Source organism: Python bivittatus, unplaced genomic scaffold, assembly GCF_059951505.1.
Source record: "Python bivittatus isolate LINGU-HERP-01145 unplaced genomic scaffold, Pbiv_v1 ctg000530_np1212, whole genome shotgun sequence".
Taxonomy (NCBI): Eukaryota; Metazoa; Chordata; class Lepidosauria; order Squamata; family Pythonidae; genus Python; species Python bivittatus.
In genome coordinates this window covers 3,339,420-3,363,883 of record NW_028277085.1, presented here as the reverse complement: position 1 = coordinate 3,363,883, position 24,464 = coordinate 3,339,420, and the positions used below count along the sequence as shown (strand labels likewise).

General features: G+C 41.5%; 1 long non-coding RNA gene across 1 annotated transcript in view; it reads right to left on the bottom strand.

The window, feature by feature from the left end:
* LOC148214781 (uncharacterized) overlaps positions 1–24,464 on the bottom strand; it is a 130,746-nt gene that overhangs the window by 40,471 nt on the left and 65,811 nt on the right. The window contains exon 2 of the long non-coding RNA XR_015797454.1: positions 4,008–4,051. This is a non-coding gene — a long non-coding RNA (uncharacterized LOC148214781). The remainder of the gene's footprint in view (positions 1–4,007; positions 4,052–24,464) is intronic.

Here is a 24,464-nt window from a genome sequence, read left to right as displayed (position 1 = left end):
AAAATACAATGACACCAAGGAGCATGACAGATGGGGAAATACGTTAAGAAGTGAAAAGAAATAAGGTTTTTTTGAGGGTCTTTGCATTACATTGCACATGTCCCCTAGGGCAGTGTTTCTGAACCTCAGCAACTTTAAGCATGCTGGCTGGGGAATTCTGGGAGTTGGAGTCCACACACATCTTTAAGTTGCTGAAGTTGAGAAACACTGCCCTAGGGCATTTTTTCTAGTACAAATGCCCACAGAGACACATTCTTCTTGACCTCACCTGTGAAAGTCTTTTCACCAAAAGCAACCTTGCCATTCAGAAGGCTTGGGGTTTTGCGGATGTCAACCACAGATGTTGCTTTGTGATAGCAAGCCAGGAAAATAATTAAATACATGTCATGCCCAAATGTCTTCTATAATATTGAATGTTCATGAATGAGCAAAAGACCACAGTGAAAATAATCTGCACAAAACCAATGGAGGAATCAACTACAGACAGAGGGGAGGAAATGTTAACTGAAGGTCAGACAAGTCACATCAAATAGTTTACTGGTGAGAAAGAAAGAAAAAATTCCACCTGTCTTTCTTCTCTGCTCTCTGACAAAAGCAAATTATTTATGCAGGCAGTATGAAAATACTAAATGCCAACTCCTTGTTCTCCCTCCTACTATTCAACAAATCCCACTTGTAGCAACATTTGCAATCCGATCGAAAAACTATTAAAAACATTTCTTCAGAATAAATACAGAATAAAGCGAAATATTTTAACATTGGACATATTGAAAGATATTTTTGAAAAATGGACCCAGATGTTAATTTTAAGAGTGCCTGCCTCTATAGATAGACTGTGTTTGAAAGATGTTATGGAAGAGGAACAAGTTTTAGCTGACAAGACTGAGACTGATTTGAAAGTGGATTTAAAAATGACAGGCTACAAGAATGACATGGAAAAAGATGTTACACTGGACATACAAAATAAATTGGCTGATGTCTTAATAATTAAAAGGGATATACAAATAACAACCCAAGAGAGTAATCTGGATAATTTTCTTGTACTGGCTTTACAAAAGAGGCTTGTTAAAGCTTTGAAGAATTTTGTGAGAAGGAACAAAGAAAAAAATGAAAAGAAATCAAGTTCTAGGACATTATTTGAATGGACTAAAGATCAAGATAGTTAGAAGTAAAAGGAAGGAATATACAGTTGGTTTATTTGATCAAGGTTAAAATAGATATGTGGTTATCTTTGGTAACCCTTAATGGACTATGCTGATCAGAACTGAATGACGAGGCTTTAAGGATTTGTTTATAGATCAGAGATGGGATTATGGGAAGAAGAGATCATTTGTGGTATTTCAAGAGAAGGTGATAAGTTATTAAAATTGTTTATACTTGTGATGAAGGGGGAAGTTATTTCTTTATACATTTTCCTTTTTCTTTACTATATTCTTTTTTTCTTTTCTATTTTTCTTGCTATGTCTTTCTTTTCTGTACCTTCTATTTTTTCTTTTTCTTTTTTTTTTGTTTGTATCAGTTTTTATTGTTGTAATTGTAATTTTTAATAAACTTACTATTAAAAAAGAAAAGAAAAACTATTAAAAATACAAAGAGCCCCATATCCCCATACCTCTCTCCTGGAGAACTTTAGAATAGTTTGGAGTCTGGCCCCAAGTCCCAAGAAATGGCTCAGAGGCTAACAGATATAATTCAGACCATATTTTAAGTGAATCCCTCTTATTTATGCTGATCAGGCTGACACCCCAGAGGAGAATGCAATTTATCCTTTGGTCCAAATCTTGCAGTCTGGTTCTTGCCTTAAGCAATGTATCAACAGGCATATCTTAGCTCAAAATGCATACGAACATAAACAGATATATAGATATTTCAGGATAAAATGGGTACAAGAATTCATATTTTGTAAAAAAGTGAGAAGTGAAGCAACTCTCTCTAAAAATCACCGCAAACATTCCGACCCATATCCAGAACCAAATCATGCATTTGAGTTCACACCAACAGTTAGGGGAATAAGCAGAGACTTTCCAAAAACTCATCTACATGCAGTGACAACAGAAGCTTCAGATGTGAGGTGACGAGATAAGTTAAAAGACAGCAGTGATGTATAACCGGAAAATCTGCCTTCTGCAGAAGCCCAGAATTCAGCCCCATATATGTCACCCCCAAGGTTGAAATCCTAGATCTTTTCCTCCTGCTGCTCTTTCAAGGCAGTGGACCTTCTCAGACCAAGAGTCAGACTTCCCAGTGCCAGTTTTCCCACTGTTAATTTCAGTGGGTCCTCTCTAATGACTCAACTCTAATTTGGAAATCAGTGACCAAATGCTGTTTATCTGGCCATTCTAAATGGATTCTTTGTATTGCTTGAATCGATTAGACTGGTTTAAAATTTCATCTCCTTTCTGTTCTTCCTTCTCCTCCCAAAAACACATCGGTTCCTAAAATCTTAAAAATGATTTTCTGGAAGCAGCTGGACCAAGAAGAACACTTCAGAAGTCTTCTGTGCCGAGAATAAGAATCTTCTGTCTTCCAAATCAACATGGTCAATTTTGTTATTTATTCGTTTAAAAAAAAAAGAGCAAGCATTTAATTTGTAGGGTGGGTGAGTTTGTATTCCAGGCCAGGAAATTAAAGGTTTGGGCAACCTCTGCTTTACCTCATCACACATCACTGATTTTTCTATTACACTGTTTCTCAGTGGTTTAGCATTTCTACCTTGCTGGAGGCATTAATTCTGAGAGAAGCAGATCTAATGCAACAGGAGCATATATACAGGGAAGCTGTTCTTGCATCCACAATGTGCTTCTCTACATTACTGCCTTTTCAACCAAAAGACCACCCGGCCAACTTTCCTTCTTCTTCCGAAGACTACTATTCCTTTCTGTTGCATGCATGAACATCTCCTGCTCTCCACAATTCACTGTTCTCTTGCAATATAAATGTACAGTTGCAACACAAAGCAGATTGCATCATCACAATCTTAAGGTATGGATGAAACCTTTAAAAAATACCTGGTCAGTCTTCTGCAATGATAAATGGGATGTTGATTTTAAAAGAAGGAAGTGAGGAACCATCACTTCCTGCCTCCATTTACATGGGGAAGTCAGAGGACGCCATGGGGTGGTGCTCCAACATCACTAACCCCCTGCTTATGTCCATCCCGCCTCAGGCATTGATCTTTTTCAGGTGGGAGAGAATTGTTGCTGTCCATGGATGGGCAAACTGAAATTCCACATAAGTTGCACTGTGGAGGTATAACTGAATACAGACAACTGTTTATGCCCTAAGTTCACGTGGGAAGTAGAAGCCATCAGAGGAATCTCTTTCCAGTGAGTGTGACTTCAACGTGACTTGGACACTTGGCGCAGCACTTCAGGACCATAGACAGCTCCTACTGAGTCCCGCTGGCAATTCTACAGATTAATCCTATGGCAGCAGCAACCTGAGGCCACTTTAAGCAAGATAGAAAGCCTATTTCCAGTTGGTCCTCCTCCACAAAGTCGATGCCTTTGCTTTTCATCAGAGTTCCTGTGCCTTTTTCAGGTCTGGTACAAAATAGCCAATGGCTCAGGAGTTTCTTAGCCACTCTAAATGGTTTAATACTGGCACAATTTGCCACCAACAACCATGACTTTGTGTAATCAGTATGGGATTACCACACGCTGTGTAATTCATAACAAGTCAGATTTGGTCTACTAGTATTGCCTGCAGGAGAAAATTTCTACTTATTTTATTATCTTTTAGATAGTCCTGTTTTAGTTTAGTCCATTGCCTTTGCTTAGTAACAGGAGGATTCCTTAAGACCCTTGTGGGCTACCATATATAGCTGATGAGCCACAATTGGCTTGGGGAGCTCCTGTTTTTGCAGAGCTGAGCTCAGAGCTACACTAGCATGAAAGTTTGTTTTAATCTACCTGCTGTTTTACTAAAATAAGCAATGAAGCTCCACAGGGGTACAATATAAGCACAACACTCTATCTTATGAAATGGAAAGACCTCACAGCACTTACCAGGAACAGCAGTCTGGCTAAAGTCTTTTGTGTAGACAAAATTCCTGTGAAAGAACAAAGAGATATGGGAATAAGTAAATAAGTTTACAGAGTAGCAACATCACTCAGCTAAACTCAACTTTTTAGGAAATTTGCGTAACATCTCAACAATTTACCAAGTCTGCCATAAGAGGCATGGGTTGTAATCCAGAAAAGAGAAAAGGTATCTTACAAGGTCACATGAGAAGACTCTGATTTTATGTATGGCAGCAGTCATAATCAAAAACTGGGACTTGTCTTCAGAATAACAATATTTTAGAAGAGTTGGTGAAGGGGAAAACTGCCTGTTGATCCAGCTTCCAACAGCAAGGCCATTCCAAGAAGTCAAGGTTAAAGTTCAAAGAAAGCAATTACAGAGCATAGACATAACACAAAACCTCTGTTCACAGATGTCCATGTGAGAAGGACATGGTGATGAAATGTACCGCATGATATTATGGTTGTCCAGCCACATAGATTATATATTAGATTCCTAGATTATGGATTCCTTTTTCAAACTGCCCTTATTCCTTTTTAAAAATATTTTTATATTAGAATTTTACAATATAAAAAAAGTATAAAAAGTGAGAATTAGAAAAGACGCTTGGAAGATTGATTTTGTATATGATAATTGCAGCAAGACTACTATACACACCGCGACAGAAGAATACTGAAATTCCCACAATGGAGGAATGGACTGTGAAAATGTCAGAATTGGTCGAAATGGCAAAACTGACCTCTTTGGTCAGGGAGAAAACATTAAGTACTTTTCTGAAAGACTGGAAACCTTTTATGGACTTTTTGCTAAAAGAAGAAAAAAGTGAAATGATGATTTATGGATTTAATGATTGAAAATGATGAGGATTAAATAGGTTGAAGGGATCTCTGGATAGTTAAGAGGGAGGGGGGATGATGCGTTTGTTAATATCTATTGAAAAGAAGGTCAGAAATCATTTGCTTTAGCTTCTTTAGTTATCTCTCTTTTTTTTCTTCACACTTTCTTTTCGTCTTCTTTTTCCTTTTTAGAATTGTCTTTTACTTATGGAAAAAAAACTTTAATAAAGGTTATTTATAAAGTATAAAAATGTAAAGAAGAAAAAGAAAAAAGAAAAAGAATTTGAAAAAAGAAAAGAAGCAGAAAGAAAGCATAGAATTTTGACTTCCGCCCTTCTTTCTATTGAGTAACTGCCATCTTGCTCATTCCCCTCCCTCTTCAACCCTTTCTAATCCCCAAATCCATAAATCATCGGTTCAGCCTTTTCTTCTTTTAGCAAAAAGTCCATATAAGGCTTCTAGCCTTTTTAAAAAGTCTTCATCATTTTTTCCCTGATCAAACTGGTCAACTTTGTCATTTCTGCAAGCTCCATCTAAATTGCCCTTATTCCTGAGATATATCTTAGTGTTAAACTGAATTCTACCCTCACGTAACCAAGTCCACTAGTTCAACATTCTTCTGGTCAGCTTGCAGTCAGTCTTTGACTCACCCAGGTGACTATCCTTCAGCCTCTGAAGAGCATCCTTGTGTCGCCCTCATCTCATTAGTTAAATCTATCTAGATCTTCCGTAAGACATATTTTCCATATCACTAACCATGTTCATTGCTCTCTGCTTAACCCATCTGAGTTTGCTTGAAGCCCTTGCAACAGTGAACTCTTTTCCAGAGGCCTGCTCAAAAACTACCCCTCTACTAGAAAGTTGAAATGGAAATAAAGGCCTTGGAGACCTAGAGCTATATGACGCTACCTCATTGTCTTGGCAAGCAGGCGGCTACTGAGGGCTGGGTAAGTATGGATTGAAATCAGCATGGGGGCATTGTTAGTTGCTCAGTGTTGTATATGGTGATGTCTACACTATGAAATAATCAACTGCCTTTAACCAGAGCTGGTAATATCCTGTCTCTTGGTTTCACCATTATATGTAGAAAGAGCATCTGTAGTTCAACCAGGCCTGGTAGAGAAAAAAGCAATCTCCCCTAACCCTTTTAATGTGGGGAGAGACATAACTTTGGCTATATTTAAAAAAGCAAAGCTCTCAGTTCTCTGTATGAATAAGACAACCTATTAGTCATTTGCAATATGGCGTAATTGCCAAATGCTTCTGTTTTCCGCTTTGAACTGAAGGAACTGAGAAAAACTCTCTCAAAGTATAGAAATGTTAGTTTCTTCTGAAGCTCAAGCAGGGAAAATGTGTCACCTTGAAACACCTCTGTGACAGCTAAAGCATTTTCTCTCCCCCTCCCTTTGAACATGTGTGTGTGGCTAGCAAAAGGAAGGGGGGAGGCTTAACTTGCAATCATAAATACACTGGCAGGGAAGAGCCCTACTTCTCAGTAGACCTACTTAGAACTGTGCTCTTAAAGACAAACCTGGAAAGGGTCTTTCAAATGAGTGTAGAGAAAATGGACAAAGCTATTTCTCCTCACAGTATAACTTGAAGCCACCCAACCAAATCAACTGGCTAAGGAGTCATGCTTGACAAGATGCATATAATTTATGGAGAAGGACAGACCTATCAAAGCTTATCTGTCTTGATGGCTATATGAAAATGCCAAGTTCCACATGTAGCATGTCACCTAAGAGGAATTTCTGAGGAGCAGCAACACGGCAGTCCTACAACCCCAGACTTCTGCTTGGAGACTTCCTTGTCCAATCATTGGAGGTTGGTTGGCTGGTTGATTGGTTAGTCTGTCTGTCCATCCATCCATCCACCCACCCATCCTTTCATCCATCCATCCATCCATCCCAGCTGGGTCTCATTCCACAATCAGGTATCAATTGGATTCTGCTTTGAGTCTCTCTACTGCAAACATCATTATCAACATCAGTTGATGGTGCTTACGATGCCTGTTAATATCTAAGGACAAAACTGGAAGAGCCATTCTAAGGGAAAGGGAAGGATTATATAGTAGGCAACCCACTTCTTCCAAACTTTTGCTGGATTTATTCTTTGTTTTCCCATTCCATTTTCCCCTTGTAATTAGCAGTCTGAGTCATGATCTGCATCAAACAGCCAGGAAGCTTATTACTTGAGAACCACCACCATCATCTCTGGAATGCTCCATTTGAGTCCCTTCTCCTGGCCAGGAAATTGCCAACTGCTGGAAGCAGAAGCTCTTCTCCATCGGGCAGGGGCATTTTCCCCCTACCCTTGTTACCCTCAACCAGCTATTAATGGGGATTAGGAGGCCAGTGAGACTAAAACCTTAACTCCTCAAAGGTCTAGATCATTCATTTCTTTGCAACAGTCACCAAACCCTGGATGAACAAATCAGTTGGATTCACTTGCATCTACCTCCAATCATTTTTAACCATGAGTTATTTCCATAATGGTTCGGAATGAATTTGTGAAGTTTGCTCAGTCCTTTATTAAAAAAAAAAAAAAAAAGTCTCACCATCCCTAGATGGGCTATCAATCTGTTCTATCAGCTGTTTGTTATCACTTCCTCTTCCATCTATGACTCCTCTTATCTCTTCCCAATAGGGAATCCCAGAGGACAAACAAATCCACACCAAGGAACAAGGGCCAAGGGAAAGTGGTGTAATCATCTGAGCACTAGGAAATGAACTGTTTTCTGTTTTGTTCTCTTCTCCTACCCAAATCACTTGCCTTTCTCTTTCTTCTAAGACTGGGAGCTATACAATTTGTTAAGATTGATCTCCTACCAAAACAAAAGAGATAAACTCAATATAATTAACTCAGTCTTTCCTCATGCTGGGAGGGAGGGTTTTTTTTAAAAAAAAGGAATGCAAAAGAGGGAACATAAAGCTATTCTGAGCCTTCGACAAAGCTTCCCTTTTCTGTGGAATAAGAAACCCATTTGCACCACCTTACTCTGACAGGCTGGTGGATCTCAATTGCTCCATGTGGGCCTTTCTCTCCTCTGTCCCTGCTGCTTTGATTTCCAGCTCTCTGATAAAGTGGAAAACATTCAGAAGAAAAATGGACCTGTAAAACCTGCCCTTCCCAAATTTGCACAGCAGGAGATCAACCGAAGTTAGAAAAGGGAGACCTTCACCTGGCTCAGCTGCAAGAAGAACTGTCCACTGATGATTAACCTGCATCAACAATGTGGGTCTTTCCCAGTGTTGAAAACCTGAGAATTGTATTTTTCTTCAGAGGTTGGGGCTTTCTAAATCAAGAGTACCCTGGTTGTGATCCTCAAGATCTGGGGTATCTTATCAGAGGCACAAAAAATGCAGCACATAAATTGCATACAGACTGCTTTGTGACCCCAGAACCTCCCCAGAATGTTTGGAGCTAGAAATTTGACCCTTTTCTCTTCCGGGGAAACATGTTTGCAGAATCTCAGGGAATCCATATCATCTCTTACTTTTGGAATTCAGCCCTTAGCACTCCACATTCCTGCCTCTCTGATTCCAGTGGTATCAATGTTGCCAGATACTCCCTTGTACTCCAGGTTCCAACTGGCATAAAGCATGCTTAGCAAATAAGAATTGCAGGTAGTTGTAAATTACTGCTTTGTTTATAAGCAGGTCTACTGCTGAGATCGGGATGGTAGAAAACTTCCTAGAAAGGAGGTTCATGCAGCCACTTTGCCCAGATACTTTTGGATAACTGGATGCTGAAGGTTTCCCATGTCCATCATGGCAAACATTGAGGAAGTCCCCCCATTGCTTTTGTGTATGCATGTATGTGTGTTTGTGAGAGCATTCAGCCCATTGCTCTCTCAGTTCTGGTATGACTACTAGCCAAAAGATATTGGGGATGCCTTATCCAGGTCCTACTGGACTACAGGTCTCATCATTCTTGACCAGATGGATGATAGGAGGAAGAGTCTTGAAAGCATTCCTTCTTCAGCATCTAAATGCAGACGCTCTTGCTCTATCGTGGAGCAACAGTGCATCCTTCATATTCTTCTCTCTCTCCAACATTATGTGCAGAAATCTGGAGGGATCCTGGATAATTCCTTACTCCTGGAGCTTATGGTCTCTACTGGGTCCTCATTAAACATTCTGGTTGGAAATGATATCAGCAGAGTTTCTGTAAGAGAATGTGGCATTCACCCTCTTCCTGTGCTTGCCCTCTGTATGAGAATTAAGTAGACCTTCAACATATTGGATGGTGCCACTACCTCATGTTCTTCTCCACATAAATATTAAAATTCATTAATTAAGTGAAGCGCTTAATCTTCTTTAGGAATTTCAATAGATGCCAAAGCCATTTTATATCAGGACTGAAACCCGGAGAAATATCTCTTTGATGAATCTAGCTCTCCATGAAAGAAAAGTAGCCTCATCTGCCAAATAAGGGCAAGGCAGTAGATGTTGCTGGGCATAGTGTATGTGTTTGAGCACATACACCGTATATTCCCTCTATATCCTCTCCAGCTTGGGGCCACCCGATATCACAACCAACCCCATACTTAAGTAAGGCCTGAGGAACATCTGCAGGATGGTGTAGGACATAGGCACAGAATTCCTAGCAGCTGTAGCTAATAGGATCAGAAGTGAGGAATGCTGGGAGATATATCTCCATAATATCTAGAGCAGTGTTTTTCAACCTTGGCAACTTCAAGATGTGTGGACTTCAACTGCCAAAGTTCTAGGAGTTGAAGTCCATCCATCTTAAAGCATGCTGGCTGGAGAATTCTGGGAGCTGATATAGAGAGCCACTCAAGCAGGCTCTGAGGCAGAGCTAGGCACCCTGATGTACTCCAGATGTTTTGGACTCAGATAGAGTGTTCCGATAGGTTGCCACTGAAGCCTAGTGCGTTCTCTCTCTCTAAGCACTGAGCAAATGTTCTCCAGCAGACAGTGGAAGCAGACTCCAAGGGCTTCTCTAGCAAAAACAAGATCTGGTTGAGATGCATCTCTTGGTAGAGAATCTCATATTACAATGTGAGGAAAACGACTTTAAAAAAAAATAAACATGACTGTACTGGAAGGCAAAAGAACAAACCATTCTCACCTCTTTCTCCTCCTGCTCCCAAAGTGCCAACTTATATAACTCTGTGTGCTAATCTATGCAAAGGAGCAACACAGCGTCTGGAGAATTATAAATATCAGTAAAGCCTCTTCCTCCTCCTCCTCCTCCTCCTCCTCTGCCGTACATAATGCCAAGTGAAATTTATAGCACTTCTGGGAAGGCTTCTGTAGGTGTCTCCTGTTAAACTATGATGCTCATTTGTGTCAGAATATAACACAGTCTGCACATGACAAAATTGGCTGCTGGCATACCCATATATACAAAGACAGCCATAGGCAAGGTGCATTCATCAGTTGTCCAAAGAATCAATTCAGAATATTTTTTTACCCATTAGTGGTTTTAGCAACAATCAGCTTGGTCAGATGGGCATGGATTGTTAAGATTTTTTTTTTTTTAATTTTACTCAACTGATCTGGGGAAATGCATGGAATTATTTTGTATCCCCAAAACATTAGGTGATTTATTGGAGAACCGTTATGTTTGAACACAGCTTTCACCCCCTGAGAATCTTGCTCTGCGTCCTCTTGACACCTGAAGCAGGGTTCTCCAAGGATCATCAGATGACAGTAATGGCAAGATGATCATCAGTTCAATTTAGCCAGGATAATGGACAGATCAGCTGTGAGCCACGAATCTTCACAAGTACTCAAGAATGCCACCTTGTGACTCTGTTTCTGACCCCAAGAGGACTCCATTTCATCCGATGTAGCACCCAACAGTCACCTTCTCTCCAGCCTTCCAATTCCAGCAATTACCAGCCAGAAGGTTCCAAGAAACCCATAAAAAAATAGAAGGCATATGTAAGACACTGAAACATGCTAGACAAATTAACAAAAGGTAAGCAGGCATGTTGATACTCAAGAGAACAGATATGAAGCATGGAGAGGAATGAAGATATGGGTCCCCCCCCCCCCCGCTTTAGGGTAGAGTTAACACAATCAAAATTAACATTTTCTTTCATTTGGTATATTTAATTGGAGGCCAATCCTTTCACTATCCCCAATTATCTATTTTTTGAACTGTGGTGCTGGAGAAGACTCTTAAGAGTCCCATGGACTGCTAGGAGGTCAAACCAGTCAGTCTTAAAGGAAATCAACCCTGATTGCTCATTGGAAGGACTGATAATGAAGCTCAAGCTCAGATACTTTGGTCACCTAATGCGAAGAGAGGACTCTTTGGAAAAGACCCTGATGCTGGGAAAGATTGAAGGCAAAAGGAGAAGAGGACGGCAGAGGATGAGATGGTTCGATAGCATCACTGAAGCAATGAGCATGAAACTGAGCAAACTCAGGGAGGCAGTGAAGGACAGGAAGACCTGGCGCAATATGGTTCATGGGGTCACGAAGAGTCGGACACGACTTAACGACTGAACAACAACAATTATCTACTTTCATGAAAGAAACCCAATACTCAGCCATTTCCAATGGGGTGATAAATTGTTTTGCTGCTCATTTAAAGGAACACCCAAACCAAACCAAACTTACAGAAAACAGAAATGGAAAAGGTTCTGTTTCTTTCCCCCTGCTGCTGATTGCACAGCCTTTTTTATGTTCACAAGCACATCAGTGCCAACTAAATGTGTCTGTGTGTGTGTGTTTAAATCAAGTGAAATGGATTAGAAAGGAAAATAACTAAGGGCAATTGTTGCATAGCTGTTTTGCCCCTGGAGTTTGGTTTGGACAGAAAAGAAAGGGTGTCTTGCTTTGCAGAATGTTCTACAGACGTTAAGCCGAAAAATAACTGATCAAACAAATGTAACTGGAACTATTTAGGGACCTTTTCATTTAATTCCCAACTTGACATTATGGGTTGAGGTGGAAGCAGAAGGGATTAGGATAAACAGATACACAGCTTTGATGACTCCCCTTTGGGGGTGATGAATGGCAATGGATGGAACCTACCAGTCATGGACTTCTCCAAACTAGACTACAGATTACACACCTCTAAAGGAATGGGACAGTGAAATGGCATTGGTCCCTTCTACTCTCCTGAACTTTAAGCTGTTGTTCTTCTAGCTCCTTCAAATTCAATGGCTCAGACATAGAATGCAAAAAGGCTGGATTCCCAAGCCATACCTTTTTCTGGTTTCTGAATCAGTGCATTTTCTGGGCTCATACTATGCATTGAACTGTCAGCTCACCGCATGGTCTAGTTAGCCCCCTACAGAAAGGCACCTCAAATCCAACCCAAATTAACATGAAACAACTGTAGAAATGCATCTGTTAGATCTTGACCTGCCCTGATGAAACAAGCTGTATGAACATAGCCAAAGGGTTCGGAAAGCACTTCAGCAAATTTGCTCATTTGGGGCCTTTCCTGCCAAAAATGGACTATCTGATCCTAGAAACAGAAACATCCCATAATACTCTAAGCTCAGCCGCCCAGATGCAAACTGAAGACTGGGTGCTAGAAACAATTAATTTAACATCAAAAGCGTGGGGTGCTTGCCAAAGAACAGAACCTTTTAACAGTATCTAAGATTAGTTTCTAGAAGTCCTTGAGGAAATGGTTGGTTGGTTGCTGGCATTTATGCAGCTACAAAACTCCTGTTGACGTTTTTAGTACAAATGTCTTGAAGAGAAGAGTAGAATTGGCAAAGATTTGTCCCATCTTAATTTCAGAAGCTGCCCTTTCTTCTGTTAGCTGCCTCTCATTGCTGAGGGAATGTGAACTGTGAGAAATCTTTCAAATAAACTGATGATGATGTCTGGAAAGCAGTGAAAAAATTAAGCATGTCCTTTTGTTCTTTGTCATGGAGATGGAACTAAATTGGCAAACCCCAGATTCGCCCCTGTTCTTCTACTTTATCTGGCAATGGTACAATAAGTGGCCGATTTAACAAGCTAAAGGTCAAACTAATAGAACAGAAATGAGAATAACAGCATTATTGTTTCGGTTTAACCTATGGCAAATTTTCCCAAACAGATGTCCTTTCCATCTGTTGCATTTCAATTCCCATAATTCTCAACCATCTTTCCCCAACCTGGCATTCTGTAGATGAGTTAAACTATGACTCCCATGATCCCCAGCCAGGCTGACTGGGGATTACGGCAGATGAAGGTCAACACACAGGAAAATGACTGAGTCTGGAAAAGTGGCAGTAAGTGATGCTCCAGTAGTTTAATGTCACAACTGACACCAATGTTCACTGATACCTGAGCAAAGAACAGGTGGTGAGCAGAAAGACCAGAAGTAAACAGAAATCAGAAAATATGAGGGTTGAGAAACAGAGAAACAAGGTATACATTCTAGAAATTGTTCCCCAGGACCTGAGGACATAAAGCAATTTGAAAGGGGCAGAGAGAGAGAAATGCGAACGTGCCGCGGTAGCAAAAATATTGGCTGAGCAGTAGGAGAACCACAACTTGGTCCAACAACAGTCACTAGAGGAGGAATTGCCAAGACCATCAGCCACAGCTGAACTGAGGCCCTCAGCTGCTGTGTTGCCTGTCTGTGAAGAAGAGGAGCCATACGTGGAGAGAGAGGACAAAGCAAAGTCCAAAGACTGAGTGACAGAGGGTCAAAGAAATACAATGTTTAGATCTTCACCCTAACATAACACAAAGAGATTCTGCTCAGGACAGCTTCTTTTCTAAATAAAACTAGGTTTTGGAAAAGCTGCCCCTTGCCGCTCTCTCCCCAAATAAACAGTGATCGAGGTTCCCCTGCACACCTTACACTTCTCACCCTGCAGATACGGAGGGACTGCAACTCCCATCAACTCTCAGTATTTGTCCTGGTTTGGGCTGATAACAGTTGGAAATCCTTATTTGCGGAGTTACATGTCACATGTCCCCACCTTTAGGGCAACACAGTTTTGTATGGTTTTCTTTTCTTTTCTTTTTACACTTTGAGGAGGTAGCTAGTGATCGATGAATTCCTCATACCAGCCAAATTAACTATGAAAACAAACAGCAAGACCACCCTCTCGAGTAGGATCTAGGGAGGAGACAGAACTAGCGTGGTGGACAATCAAGCCCAAAATCTCTGTTACAAAATTAATTAATTAATTAATTAATCTCTCTCTCTCTCTCTCTCTCTCTCTCTGGGGCATAGCCTGTAGCCCCACTGATTTACCCTGGAAAACTATAGAGGAACCTTTCCCCAACAGCATCCCTTTTTCCCTTCTCCTCTGTCAGCCCTTTGAGGTAGTCCAGATAAGAAGCACAACCAGGAGTACTAACTCTATCTTTATTGTAAGGTTACATTAACAGAATCTTGCAAGCCTGAAAGCATTTCTCTCCTCCTTTCCTTTTACCCTCCAGAAAACTAGGGGGAAACCCTTCTGAGATACTTCCCATGTTCCTTTTCCTTCTGTGGGCTGAGCTATCTTTTGCATGCTGGTTGTCTCATCTGTGGCTCTTCCTCCTGTCTCCCAAGGTCATTCCCAAAGACCATTACACTGTCTCTGGGCTATAGCCCAGAATATCCATAGAAGATGGTATCTTCTGGGGTTCCACCTTATTTCAAGTCTCACATATTCCTGAGATCTATCTGTGGTGGAGTACAGCTGTATCTCTTTCATATTTTGCCCATACAGACACCCCCCCAAACACATCTATCTATCATTTGTTTGTCTGTCCCTATCTCTACCTTTTCCACATCTAGTTATATTGCAATCTGTATTATGAATTGGAATTGCCATGGATTCTAGAATGAACTAACAACTTTTTTTTTATTAAGAAAAAAAGTTAAAGAAAAAAGTTGTGGGCTGTTATGTGTAACCCCTGTAATCTGGCTAATACAGTTAACTATGCCATGAATTAAAGGATTTAGCTCTGCAAAATCAGTTTTATTCAGACAGTGAATAAAATACTACCTTATTTAAGGCAATGTAAATGTTGTCATCTCAGATTTCAAAGTTTCCTGCAATTTCTAACTTACCAATGAATGGCTCAAACAGGGGTACAGTTCTTATATTTTGCATATGTCAGCTAACACATATGTTCTAGTTCCAGTTTTCTGATATCTGTCCCTGTGACAATGCAGTTCCTATCTTTTAAAAATAAGCACTGCATATCCTTTCCAGATGGTTAAGAAGAACATTATCTCTTTCCTTGTTGTAAGGTGAGTTAATTGCTAGGCAAACAGCATGAATGTAAGCTGAAAGCAGAGCATAATCATGACCAGGTATGTTTTAGAATCTGATTTAAATTAGTGCCATACACAAGATTTATCCTGCCTTTCAACTGGTGAAAAAGAATAATATTTTCAAACGCCTTTCAAAAGGAATTGGTGAAATTCTTGGGGGGTTCATGGCATCCTTGCACTGTTAACAAGGACTAGGGGGAGTGAATATCTTTCATTGTACTAGCCTCTCTCCAGTAATTTGCAAACTCCCCAGTTTTCCCATTATCACTAAATCCCAAGGGAAGACTTCAGGAAGGAACTCTTTCCATTGAGCATTTCACAGATAGGGAAGTTTGGCAGCCAAGAAGACCGGAGAGCGCTGGAGAGATGTGTCTCACCAGCACCAGAAGCAGTGATTCCTTCTATCATCTCCAACAATAAAATAGGATCAAAAATATCCGCCACAAAAATCCAGAGAGATTCTCATAACTCCTCTGAATAGGGTAGGAAAAGAAAACATTTTGAGAAGCTGCAAGACAAATTTTAGCATAAGCTTCTATTTAGAGGGAATAGGAAACATGGTTCTGCAGATCTGAATGAGCTGTGGAGGGCCTTGGAAATGTATGCTCTTCCTTCCTTCCTTCCTTCCTTCCTTCCTTCCTTCCTTCCTTCCTTCCTTCCTTCCTTCCTTCCTCCCTCCCTCCCTCCCTCCCTCCCTCCCTCCCTTCTTCCTTCCTTCCTTCCTTCCTTCCTTCCTTCCTTCCTTCCTTCCTTCCTTCCTTCCTTCTCTACCTCCCTCCCTCCCTCCCTTCTTTTTCCTTCCTTCCTTCCTTCCTTCCTTCCTTCCTTCCTTCCTTCCTTCCTTCCTTCCTTCCTTCCTTCCTTCCTTCCTTCCTTCCTTCCTCCCTCCCTCCCTCCCTCCCTCCCTCTTCCTCTTCTTCTCCCCCCCCGCCTCCTCCTTTTTCACTCTTGTGGATATTGGGAGCTCCTGACTACATGGCAACAACAGTTGCTCATGGCATCAGAACAGTACCTCATTAATTCACACAACTTGTTTTCTATTTCTCACCTTGGATGGCAGGATTCTACTTCAAATGAATTACTTCCAGGTTGCTGATGCTCTGCACTGAATACATAACCAGAATGGATTCTATAGTCTAGACAGGGCAAAGAGACATAAGTGTGGTATCTCCAGCTGCTCTTGTCCCTTGATACGTTGGAGGCCTCAGAGCAAACAGGAGAAGGCCTGGTGTAGATCAATGAATACCGTCACTGGACTAGTCTTGGCAAACTCAGTTCAGTTTTATCTTTGATTAAGAATTCTCTGAACATGCATTTGGCCACAGAAAGCAAGGAAGGGCAGTATATTAGATGCACCAATGGGTGGAATGTCCTTGATCAGAAGAACAGCAAATCAATGCATGATCTGATAACAAAAGGAGCAATAAAGGATGGAGAATATTCTTTAATAGAAGCATCAACTGAGTAATGAGATATAGTAAATGGACAAAATGAGTACATAAAGGCAAAGCAGGTCTACTCAATGAAAGACTCAGTGTCTTTCGCTATATGCTTATATCAAAGACCAGCTCTTAAGAAAAGGAACAAAATTTCCATCCCTCTCTTAAATTCCTCTCTACTAAGTCTTTGTTTTTCATTCCCCATGATGTTAACCGAGTAGGGCCAGATAGCAGCCTTGCTTCATATCAGCCTTGCTGGCTGGACAGTTGAAATGATGACTGACATGTTGGAAGAAGAAATGGGTTGAACCTCTCACCACACTGCTGCCAAGTTAGCTCTCCAAGTGACAAAAGAAAGCTTTCACCTCTCTCTTAAAAAGTTAATGAGGGTCTTAGGGTTTCAAAAAGAGGTCCACTTTTGCTAAAGGCTTGGAATAAATATTGAGAGGGGAGAAAAGTTCATACCACCATCTTGAGAGGGGAAACGTTGTAGAGACAATAGTGTGAACAAAGTTCCCACCTTTCACAATTGCCCACTTTTGCACCAGGTTCTCATATGGTGAAGACAGCTTGAAAACCTTCTCCCCAAATCTTTGCCTTGCAAATTTTGATGAAAGTCCTCAGAACATTCTATGGATAGGCTAAGGTATGGTAGCTGCTGACAGATGGACTGCAGTAACACTCAGAATGTAACATTATCCAATGTTGAACTCAACAGCTGGCAGCTAGCAAGCAGCAACAAGCAATGTTGGACAGTATTGGAAAGCAAATGTTTTGAGACACAAGAGATGCCTTCCAGGCAGTTAAAACATTCCTGGAAACTTCCTATAGTGGAGAATTCTCGTGGTTTCCTACTTATTCACTGTCATTGCTTCAGAATCCTTTTGTCCTGTTCAGATTTCTTTCTTTTCCACTGTGTGAGTCTAGCCAATCAGGAAGCATGTAGTGCCATGGCTTCCACAGGGGACTCACCTTCTAAAGATGATTCTCAGGTAGCTTCAAAGCCAAGGAATGTCCAGAGCTCAGGTCCGCCACAGAAGACAAGAAAGAGATGGTCTCTGTAAGCATGGGCCTTGTGTTCACAACCCTGACCTAGGAGCCTTTAAACCACTGTGAAGCCAGCAGTCGTGATGGTACGACTGGGTGGGCAATCAGAAGACTGAAAGTCATTGTAATATACACTTGCCAGGAAGAGCTTCTTGAAAGTCCTGAGTAGGGTGGATGAAACCCAGCGATATAGAAGGTGAGGATGTGCAACTTCCTGAATCAACTTCATTATCTGAAGGTAACCCAGTACTCAGTGAGCAATATCTTCATCTTGCATTAGGACTACCACATCTGGGCTGCAAGAAATTGGATGATCAGTAGATGGCAGCAAAAAGATGCATAACGTTCTACCTCTTTGCCACCATCTCACATTTATCTAGATTTTTGCAGCCCAGGGATGCTAACCCCACGTTAACTGTAGGTGAGATTGGTTGCTTGGACCCTTGCATTGTAGCATAGGATAGAGTTCTGGAGTCAGCTTATACCCTGACCAAGCCTTTTCCTTGAACCCTTTGCTGTCTGGAACTTGAGTTGCTGATTTCACTGACCCTTGGGCTCTTATTATACCCTGACTTTGCTTCACCCCGTGGCTGTAATTTAATTAGAACAAGGGCATAAACTTAGTTGTGTACAGTGTTTTTATGGTTTATTATACTGTGAACTGCCCAGAGTCAGTTTGGAGATGGGCAGTGCCTAAATTGAATTAATGAATTAAATTCCATCTGCTTTCTTTCTTTGTATGGGGACCCTCTCTGCATGTAACTTACTGGACAGTAGGAGTGATACAACAGGGAACTCATGACTGAAGAAGGTTCCACTTGTGGTTCCCCTTTCCTAGATGACTTCAAGAAAAGTTTGGAGATTGACCTGCTCTGGATGCCTCTACTAAGTAGAAGGTTGGATTTGAATCTGCTGGCTTACATGACTCCTTCCATGGGTAGCTAGATAATTACCAAAGAAATTATCCTCTGGCTTTGATGAAATGCAAATCCAAATTTTGCACCTGTAAAGTTAAACCCAGATAGCAACCAGAAAATGGCCCAGAAATACCAACGCTTCTTTTTCTTGCCATCTCATCATCATCTGAACTTTTTCCAGCATGGAGAGAGCAGGCCTACTATAATATATGCAGGACAAACATCTGCACTATATCAGAAGATACCCAATGGCCATTAACATGTCTGAATGCAAATGAAGACCCCATGTGAGCTTTAGCACACACAATTTACTGTCAGGTTGTATAAAATTCAATGAACTTAAAAAAAAAAAGGGATTAAGAACTCTAGGCAGGGAGTTGGGATGCAAAGCACTGTGATTGCAATTTTAATGACTGGGGGAGCAGGACCCAGAAAGTGTCTTGGTAAAATACAGGGTGCTTCTGGTTATCATACTTCCTATGCAAAGAGCATTTTGGAGCCCCAGTGGAAGAGATGAAGCTTGCAAGCAAGAAAAGGTTGTCCTGACTCAGCAGTTTCTGAAATTAGACTGAAAACAGAGAAGCAATATTGAAATCTAGGCCAGGACTGATGCAGAGATTTTTCTCAGAGAAGAAATGCAGGCTATACCCCACCATTATGACACAAATTATCTACTGAGAAAGGATAAGTTCACATTTTTCAATGTGCGTTTTGATTATCTTCCGGGCTGCCTACAGTTCCTCCCTCATCATCTGAGAGCCCAGGGTTTGGTCAATTATGAGGATTTTGTCTTCTCTAAATCCAGATCTGAGTATCACCAGGAGGCCTCGCTCTTCAGCAAATGTCAATGACAAAACATTCAGGACATGCTAGAGCAACATTTCTCAACCCCAGCAATTTTAAGATGTGTGGACTTCAACTCCCAGAATCCCCCAGCCAGCATCCCATCTAGTATCAGGGTGTGAATGGGGAGGATGATAGATAAGTATTCTGGATAATGGTGAACCCAAGGTACAGTTGGAGAACTTCTCTCCCAATTTCTATGCCTCAAATGTGGTATATAATCATACGTGATGATATGACTACATCTATGGAAGATCTCTCTCTCAATTTCTCTTTTCAGTGAAATGCTACACCTCAGGCTTTTATCATTTAACCAAAAATAGTATTATAGTGTTCATTCTCCCCTTCCCTTACTTGCATCACTGGAAGAGCCTCAAGACCATCACAATTATACTGAGACGCAACAAAGGAAGCAGAAAATAAAGCATTTACAAAAAGGTTAGAGAAGTTATTTTCCCCTTCAAGCTGCCTAAGAAGAGTTGACAAGTCTTTCTTTTGCTTCTTAACAGGATAATCAGGGGGCACTTGAGCTGATCAAGAGGAGAAGAGGAGCAAGGGAGAAAATGGAAAGGAAATACAAGCCGAATCAGATCCTGCCTCAATGGAAATCTCACGCAAGGTGATGCAGGAATGAACTGCCACAACACCAAGGAAAAGAAAAAAGGGGATAGATTCTGCACTGAACTCAAATCACCTATACCATCAGAAAGGAGTAAAGATGGACATTTATCAGGCAGTATACAATATACCAGTCTATAGACAAGGAAGGGTTGCAATCTGAATATTGGGGGGAGCAAAGGGTATAATGAGCTGTGCTATTGGGAAAAGTCCAGGCGGGAGAGTCATTGGACTGGGGGACGGTTGGACACAACTAGTTGCATGCTAAACCCCACATCTGAGGAACAAAACATTCTGGTCCCTTTAACCCCGAGAATGCTGGGAGAAATCTGGCCCTTTGGAGGGTACCTTCCTGACTAGATATGTTTTGGGGGAAAGCAGAATTTTGTGCCTCCCTTTGGTCCGCTAGCAAAAGAAGCTAGCTGATGGGGGGTCTCCTTCAAAATGGTGCGCTCTGTCACCGTTAGGCGGGAGAAAAGCAGCTGAACAGTGAGTCAAAGTCAGCAGCGTGTGGAAAAGTTGACCTTGTCTGCCAGTTCTTGGATAGGAAGCCCCCTGCGTTCTCCCCGCTTTCCTTCTCTGAGCTTCTTAAGGTGAGTGTTGGACGTCGACCAATTTCTGCCCAGTTAGCTTTATGGCAGTGGGATTGATTAGCGTTACATCAGTGGCAAGTTGGATGGCTGTTGTAAGATGGATATTTATTCACTTAGGCCCTGAAATACCAAAGGATTCTGCAACAGATAAACAATGGCTCCAGGCTAGCAGGTGGGCTCCTGGCCAGCTCAATACCCAGATACAAAAGTCTGACACCCATCTGGGGAAAACAGGGAGACAAGGAACACATTCTCCTGTCTGTTACAAAATTTGATTCAGAATCCATCTCCTGCCTTGGATTTTGATTGGAACTGGAAAAAGCAATCACCTCCTTGCCTAACCTAATACAAGGGTTAGGGTTAGTGTTCACCAGGTCCGAAGTCTCTCAGACCATTCTAACTCTCAGGATGGTCGTTGTGGAAGTAGAGTTAGAAGCCCCCATCTATGCTGTCTGAGCACTCAGAGAAAAGCAGAACATAAAGGAGGAGGAGAAGGAGAAGTCAAGGAGAAGGAATTTATGTACCATTCTTTGAAAGGGTGGAAGATGTCCAGCTGGAATCCAGAGGTAATGAGATAAAGGCTTGGCTTGGCTTGCTACCCAAAACCCATGCTTCCCTCCTACCCTTCCTTGACATTACTGTGATGCTAAGCATTTTGGCCCGAGTTTGCATTTTCTTAGCTAAAGAGCTTCTCTGTAGCTGAACCAGTTTTTTGCCAGGTCAGCAAGCTATTTGGTGTGCATTTTATTCTAGGTAGAATATGTTCTTTTATCCCATTCCCTTTGCTTAAGATTAACCAAGGGCAGAAGAGTAATCTAACAGTGACGCCTGGCTCCAGGAGGCATGGATGGAGATCTCATCCACAGGGGGACGATGGCAGGACTGAACAGCCTCTCTCCAATTGTGCTAGGAAACTCGTTGTAGCTTAGATATAAGGCAATCTTGAGCAGGAATGCCATCTACCTGACATGGAGCCACTCCCTATTAAACAATCAATTTCTTGTTGGTTCTGAAATGTGTCAAGGTAAGGGGCTTTCAAATGGGGTTCTGCAGCAGTCGACAAGTACTTGATGGGATTCCACATGAGAATAAGGGCAGAGAAAAAAAATCTCTTGATCAGTCAGGGGTGCCCACAGCAATTTTTCTGATTTACAGTGGGGCTTGTCGGCTGACTTCTGGAAGCCCCCCCCCCCCCCCCCAGGGCTGTTTGTGTACATATTGACTCATTGCTTTGCCATTTCATCGGGGGTTCAAACTAGCAGGTTCCATAGCTTGATGACGTTTGAAAACTCCTGGTCTAGATCAATTCTCAAAATAGGTGGCACGTATCTTGTCTTCCAGGAAACACACATTTTCCAGGAGTTAACAGGGGGAGGGGGACAAGAAAGCTGTGCAGATCAATGGTCATCTGGTCCATGTCCTTTCTACATCTACTTACAAAATATCCTTCCCTAATGTCTCAATGAATGCATTATTTTTAAAAAAGAAAACCCTCCAAATCCATAGCTGATTTTGGTCATACTTCTATATTCATTATACTTCTAACACATGTTTTTTCCCCCCCAGGCAATTATCCTGCAGCTTTTTCACTATGCAGCCTTCCCAACTAGCAAGTTGATTTAGGACAACTGAACCTGTAGAGGAAGATGAAGATGACCCTGAAGAAGCCCTTCAACAGCTGTTACATAAACACCAGCGTAGCCCTACAAGCCCTAGTCATGCTTTCAAGATTCTGCAACAATAAAACCGAGTTCCAGCAATTGTAATGGAGGCTGTTTCCTGACCTGGCTTACCAAAGGACTGGCATAATCCTAAGACACTTTTAAAGTTGAGTTTCTCCAAAACACACTCTATGTTTAAGCAATTTTCCCAACTCTTATGAACTTTCCTAGCAGTAGATTACAGAGATCAGCAGACACTGTTTACTGCAGCCGTTAGTCCTAGCTGAGTTGGCTTTGGCAAAGTATGTTATTTTGAAGAAAAGAAAACCTGTGATTGTATATGGAGGGAACCTGCCAGGTTTGGAAGTAATTTCGATGGAATCTTTTCCCCCAATCTGGAAAATCCAAAGACGCTGCCTGGGCACTGTCATACTTCTATTCAGCAACCCGGTAAAAGCAATTTGAAAATGGTCCCAACCATCTTTAAACCTGTAAGCCTTGAAAGAAAAAGCAACAATCTTTGCCCTGTCCTGTACTATACCAAATTCTACAGTCACAAAAATCCTATATTCCCCACTTCATGGGAAGGAAAAATAAAATAAACAGGTTGAAACTCCTCCTTTATATTAGTATTTTCATGTTATATGCCTTTGCCTGGTCTACTGCCTCCCTAAAAAAAATCTAAGCACTTCCTATGAGGGTGTGTTAAAAAGCCATCTTTCCCCTTGGAAGACCCATTAGGACAACCGAAGGCCAAGAATCATGAGACGAGATGTGGCAAGAGCTCCTGAAAATAGGGAAACGTCACCCACACGCTCCACAGAGCTACAGCATCTTTTTTTTTAAGTCCAGTTTTACTACAGTTTTACACCCCAACCAAGTGAAAATGAAATCAGCTCAATTCTTGAAAACTTAGGATCACCAAGGTCTGGAATTGACACTGGAGCAACGGAGAGACCTTACATGAAAGTGCCCCCAATAATCACAGGGGCTCAGGGTAGGAACTCATGTATTAAACAGTTGTCTGGGAAGATGTTGGGGGAACACCAAACTAGCTAAAGTCATTTTGAGAAAATGGTTAAGAAGATAGTTTCTTAAAGTCATTTAACCTTGACATTCTAGATCGGCAAATGTGGAAGGTAGCCCCTTTGTCCCCAGATTTTTTGTCTCTGCCTTGCATTGCTTGCAAGCTTGTACAAGGACATTTTCTATCTTTTTCCTGTTCTCTCCCTTCCTGCCAAAGATCTCACAGGAAGCCCTTGAAAGCAGAAGAACTGTTGCCCTAATTATCCCAATGGACAATGGGAATGATTTACACCTCAGCCTCAGCCAGGCACCTTTATTGTTGTTCGTGCACCTAGCAAGGTTTACACGATACCCGGAGCCAAGGCAATGTTGTGATTGATGGCCCAGTTTGGAAGGAAATAAATTCCAAGGTGCTGAACGGGCGGCGAGAGTAGGGATCGTGTAGCCTCCTCAAAGATACATCATAAACGTGTGGCGGCATGTGGAATGGTAATAAATAGAACCCCAAAGTCTGCTTTTCTAGGAAATGCCAGGAAAACGTAACAGCTTCTCCTTGGTTTTATGTAGACGATGGCCTCAGCCTGGTTCGTCAAGCATGGGCCTTCAACTGGATGGTGTGAAGCAATGAAATGGAAAACAGAACATGGAAAGCAGTGGGCTTCCCCAGGATGCTAACAGGGCAGAAGATGTGGGTGTGTGTGCATGTGCAAAGTAGCTAGCTAACCACAACTGCAGGTATCAGATCCGCAGCTCTGTTTGTCTGGAGCAGTGAAACCAAAACAGCATTGAGCAGTGGCTGGAAGTACAAGAGATGAATGAAGGACTCAGCTGCTATGGTATTCAATTCCTCAAAAGCAGGGAATATCAGGTAGAAATAGGCGTATGGAGGTGTTTTACACTGGTGGAGGAAGTGATTGTAAAGAAGAGGGTCAGGGAGAAAAAAATCACAGGTCAGTGGGGTATGGCATAAGCGTTCTTGCACTGGCCAATTGATAAACCTGTGATGGTTAATACAACTGAACCTCGTCCTCCGCTCTTCCCCCATTCCCACAAGAGATGTATTGATTTATTAATTTTACAAAGGCCAACAAAGAGAGAAAACAGGAGAAAGTATGAAAGGAGATAAAAAGATGTACAAATATTATAAAAGCATCTTTAGATTGCCAATATGATATTAATCTGAATCGGCTTGTTAGAATATCTTATGTCAGTTTGATGATTTATGTCAATACTAAAATGAGTCAGTATTAAAATTGGG